This window comes from Natrix helvetica (assembly GCF_964273705.1).
Source record: "Natrix helvetica genome assembly, chromosome: 1".
Taxonomy (NCBI): Eukaryota; Metazoa; Chordata; class Lepidosauria; order Squamata; family Natricidae; genus Natrix; species Natrix helvetica.
The window spans coordinates 189,156,057-189,162,056 of record NC_138548.1 but is presented as its reverse complement, the minus strand read 5'-3'; positions in this window follow the sequence as shown (position 1 = coordinate 189,162,056).

The window sequence follows — 6,000 nt, the reverse complement described above, 5'->3', positions numbered from 1 at the left end:
CGGTGTGGTTACAAATTGAGTTAGGGAAGAGGCCAAGAAGGTCCTGGAGAGTAAATGAGAATTTATTTAGATATGAAAAAAATGTTGATGAACTTAAAAAACATATGAAGGAATTTTTCAGTTTTAATATGAATAAGGGTACTCCCATTGAAACAGTTTGGGATGCAAGTAAAGCTTACATGCGTGGGGTCCTGATACATATGAACTTTAAACATAAACAAACTAGACAGAAAAGGAGAATGGAATTGGAAGATGAAATAAAAAATAAGGAACAGTTGCTTATAACAAACCCGAATGACCAGGCGCTCCAGATGGCGCTAAAGCTGTTGAAAGATCAATTTCAGATGCTTATAGCAGAACAAACAGCAACTAACTTACAATTTGCCAAACATAACACCTTTGCTAACGCTAATAAACCTGGTAGGTGGTTGGCTTATACTTTGAGAAGGAATACGAATGATAGAATTATTGATAAAATTGAGTATGGAGGGAAGATGGTATATCAACAAGATCTGATTAAAAAATCATTTGTGGACTATTATACTAAGCTGTATATACAGGATAATATACAGAACAAGTCAATAGATGATTTTTTGCAAGGAAAAAGGGTTGCTAAAATTTCTGTGCTTCAAAAGGCAAATCTGGAACGTCTGATAACTGCTGACAAGATCACTTTAGTTATAAATCAACTTAAATTAGCTAAGGCTCCAGGGACTGATGGTTTGACTGCAATGTACTATAAAACTTTACAACTGGAAATGATTGAATATCTTACACAACTATTTTGTAATATACAACAAGGAGGTAAAATACCCTCCTCATGGAAAGCGGCTTTTATCTCATTGATACCTAAAGACAAAGAGGGCCCTAAGAAACCAGAGGATTACAGGCCGATATCTCTTCTGAACACAGATTATAAAATATTTGCTAAGGTACTAGCCAACAGATTGATGCCGGTTATTCAAGAGATTATTCATCATGATCAAGCAGGATTTATTGAAGGCAGACATATGAAGGAGAATGTAAGGCAACTCATAGATTTAATTGACTATCTTGATAAAAATAAGCAGATCTCTGCAGTGCTGGTTTTCTTGGATGCAGAGAAGGCCTTCGATCGAGTGAATTGGAACTTTCTAACCAAGACTTTGGAAAAGATGGATATGGGACCACGATTGCGGCAGGCGGTTGGAGCAATTTATCAGCAACAAAATGCACAACTTATTATTAATGGAGATTTGTCAACAACTTTCGAGATACAAAAAGGCACAAGACAAGGTTGCCCATTATCCCCATTGTTATTTATTTTAACTTTGGAAGTCTTGTTGAACGCAATTCGGGACTCAAAATCCTTAGATGGCATAGCTATCAGGCAAAAGGAATACAGAACTAGAGCATTCGCCGATGATCTGGTTGTTACCCTTTCACATCCTTTGAAATCGATAATCCAGATGAAAAATATCATAATAGAATTTGGCATGGTGTCTGGGTTTAGACTAAATCAAAACAAAACGAAAATGATGGTTAAAAACATGACAGAGACTCAAAGAAAGAGACTTGTAAGTTTAGCAGGTTTTGAAATAGTTTCTAAAGTTAAATATTTAGGAATACAAATTTCAGAATCAAACACAAAACTTTTCTCAAATAACTATGAAGTGTTGTGGCAAAAGATACAGAAAGATCTTGAAGCGTGGAAAAAGTTACAATTGTCTTTGCTTGGAAGGATCTCAGCAATTAAAATGAACATTCTACCTAGATTTATCTTTCTATTCCAGATGATTCCGGTGCTTAAGTCAGATAAAACCTTGTTAAATTGGCAAATAACATTAAATAAATTTGTTTGGAAGGAGAAAAAACCGAGAGTAAAGATGAAGATTATGCAAGATACACGTGAAAGAGGCGGCCTCAGACTCCCAAACCTTCGATTGTATTATGAAGCTGCGGTATTAACGCATGTAGCAGATTGGTTCGGGAAAACAAAAATGGAATTGCTGAATATAGAAGGCCATGATCTTGCTCTGGGATGGCATGCATATCTTTTTTATGAAGACAGGGTGGATAAAGTGTTCAACAACCATGCTCTCCGTAGTGCCTTGATGAGAATATGGAAGAAGCACCGGCCCAATTGGGATTATAAAATACCGCTTTGGTTGGATCTTGCAGACACCATGGGGATTATGAATATTAAGTCACTCGGGGGTTGTTTATATAAAGATGTGCTTATTGCTGATGGGGGCGAATGGAAGTTAAAAACTTTGGAACAGCTGTTGGAAGAAGGAATTACCTTAAATTGGTTACATTATATACAGCTTCAGAAAAGATGGGAAGAAGATCGCAGGGTCGGTTTTATGGATAAAGAAGTGGAACTGATTAAGCAGATAAAAGAGACTGGTCCAAAACAAGTTAAAAGAATATATAATGTACTGTTAGAAAGAGACTCAGAAAATGAATTGGTTAAGGATTGTATGATTAAATGGGCTCAGAATTTTGGTGAAGAGGTTATGTTGGAAACGTGGGAAAAAATATGGATTCAGAATGTTAAATTTACACAGTCACAGAATTTAAGGGAGAATTTTTATAAAATGTTTTACAGATGGTATTTAGATCCTAAAAAATTATCATGCATGTACCCAAATGTTCAACCAAAATGCTGGAGATGCGGGTGTCTAGATGCTACTTTTTTTCATGTATGGTGGACTTGTAACAAGGTTAAAGCTTTTTGGATAAAGATATGGTGGGTTATGCGAATGTATTTAAGAAAATAATACAATTCACTCCGCAAATGTTTTTATTGGGTATAGTTAAGGATTTTACCAAAGGGGAAACAAAATTGGCCTTGTATATGGTCACAGCAGCTAGGTTGTTGATTGCACAACATTGGAAAAAAGATTTTTTACCGACAATTGATCAATGGATTCAGAAGGTGGCGGGGTTCGCCGAAATGGCAAAAATCTCAGCTTTCTTAAAAGCTCAGAAACAGGAGGAATATACACAGGAGTGGGCAAAATGGATTGATTATATACAGAATAAATATCAGACTAGGAGTTATTATCTAGTCTTTAGGTAAGAATGTTTAGACCGATAGATGATTAGAGTAAATAGTATATGGGATGTTTGGAATTGTTAGAGTGGTATACAGCGGAAGTCAGGGGGGTGGGTTTGTGTGGGAGGTGGGGGAGGGTTAGGGTGGAGGGTGGGGCAATATATATATATGAATAAATTAGAAGATGGGATTAATGAAACATTGTTAGGCTAGGAGAAATTTATATTAAGAGTTATAGATGTTAAATTAGCTTAGAAAATGATCAATGTGTTATTATTAATTTAAGAGAAATTTATATAGTGTTTGTTGGGAGGAGAGGGGTTATGAGTAATCTATTTTAAGATGGGGGGAGGGGAGGGGGTAAAGTGTTTGGTATAATATTTGAATGTGAATTTTTGCGGGGGGGGTGGGGGGGTATAGCATTTGTATGAGATTTATATTGTGTGGAGGGGGGGTGAAAACGGGGAAAATTTGTTTGTACAAAACTCTTTTAATAATTAAAAAAAAAGAAAATATCTGCTTTCTGATGGTCTTAGGCGACCCCTGTGAAAGGGTCATTCGACCCCCAAAGGGGTCCCTACCCACAGGTTGAGAACCACTGTTCTAGGGTTTCAGAGAAGATCAAGATGTCATCTAAATAAACAAGCACTCTACAATATAGGTGCTCATGTAGCACCTCATTTATGTACTGCATGAAGACTGTAGGTGCTCCTTGTAGCCCAAATGGCATGTCTTTGTACTGAAAACTGCCAAGAGAGGTGTTAAAAGCGGTCTTCCACTCATCTCCCTCTCTGATCCATATGCGGTAATACGCCTCTCTCAAGTCCAGTTTGGTGAATATCTTGCCTTTAGCCAAGTTGTTGAACATATCTTTCATGAGGGGACAGGGATAAGTGATCTTTTTGCATACCACATTCAAGGCTCACAGATCAACACAGAGACAAACCCCACCATCTTTCTTTTCTCTGAAGAGCACTGGGGCCGCTACCTTTGACTTCGCTGGTTCAATAAAGCCCCGTTTCAAATTGATGTCGATGTACTTCCTCAATTCAACCATCTCTTTGGGAGTGATGGAGTACAATTTTGGCTTTGGTAAGGTAGCCCCAGGTTTGAAGTCTATTGCGCAATCTGTGGGCCGGTGAGGGGGAAGATAGTTGCCATCTTCCTCACTGAATACCTCCCCCAAGTTCCAGTAGTCTTTTGGTACTTGTTGGATCCCTGGGGGTTTGGTGTCTGTTACAGGTGCTGCAGGTTCCGGGCGGTCTGGGCTGTTGGGTTCCATCCTTCCTGGGTAGCCTTTTGGCTCCACCTGTGGTAACGGCCTAAAGCCGATAATCAATTTCCTAATGCCGCCTTCCCACTTTATTGTAGATGCCCACTTGTCCCAAGATAATTGATTCCTGCATTCTTGGAGCTTCAATGAATCTGAGGAATTCATAGTGGTGGCCTATTATTAACTTTACCAACTCAGTAATTTTTGTGGCTGCCCCCCCCCAATCAGTATTTTATCCACTTGCTCAAACCAAATGAGATGGTTTAGGGGTCTTGTGCATATGCCTAGCTGCTCCAGGTAGACAGCTTCATCCAGGTACTGGGGAAGCTGACGTGCTACCACACTCTCGACAACCTTTGCTACAAAGTGAAGGTTGGAGACTGGATGATAGTTGGCTAAAGAAGCTGTGTCCAGGAAAGGCTTCTTAAGGAGAGGCCTCACCACTGCCTCCTTCAAGGTAGTGGGAAAGAACCCCTCTCTCAATGAAGCGTTGGTAATCGCCTGGAGCCAGCCTCGTGTCACCTCCCGGGAAGCCGAAACTAACCAAGAGGGACATGGGTCCAGCACACAAGTGGCAGGACTGGGTCTCCCCATGATCCTGTCCATGCCCTCGGGGGTCACAGGGTCAAACTCATCCCAGATTGTCTCCACAAGATCATCCCCGTCGGCTCTACCCAGTCAGAGTCCAAGCCTGTCCGGATCTGAGCGATTTTATCCTGCAGATACTGAACAAATTCTTCAGCCCTACCCTGCAAGGGGTCTTCCCCATTTCCTTGGTTAAGTAAGGAGCAGGTCACCCTAAACAGGGCGACTGGGCGGTTACCTGCGGACGCGATAAGAGCGGAAAAATGTTGCCATTTTGCCGCTTCTATCACCACTAAGTAGGATTTAATATGAATTCTTACTAGTGTTCGATCAGATTCCAGCCTCTCTCTAGGGGTCTTTTCCAGCGTTTCATCTCCCGGAGCTCCTCGGTAAACCAGGGAGCCACCCGGGATCGACACCGGGTCAGATGCCGCAAAGGCACAACGCAATCCAAGGCCCCAGCGGCCACCCTATCCCAGGCTTCCACTAGGGCTTCGGTCGAGACGCTGGGTCCTCCTCCTCCTTTTCCTTGGTTTTTATGTGTTTAAAGAAACTTTTTAAAATTGGTTTTGACATTTGTTATAAGTCTTAATTCATTCTGAGTCTTAGCTTTTCTAACTTCAGCTTTGCAGGTTCGGGCATTTTGTTGGTATTTTGCTCTAGTTATTTGTGTCTCTTTTCATTTTTTTGTACCTATGCTTTTTTTTTCCAGTTGATCAGAATGTTCTTATACATGGTGTTTTTTTCTTGGTTTTTTTCTTTACCAGTGGTATTGAGCTAGACCAGTGATGGCAAATCTTTTCTGGACCAAATGCCCAAAGTGCACCTGAACCCCCCAAATGCAATGCACTTGCTCTCCCCATGTATGCATGTGCCCCCACATACACCCTGCACATGTGCATACATCCCACCACATGTGCCCCCCGCATGTGTGTGCACCCCCTTTGCATGTGCCCCATTCCCCACACATGCGCAGCAGAGACCTGAAGACCAGATGACTGGCAGGAGGTGTATGCATGCGCAGCAGAGCGTAACTGGGGCAACAGCTCGCATGCTATCAGAGTGGGTGCTGTGTGTCATATCTGGCACAAGTGCCATAGGT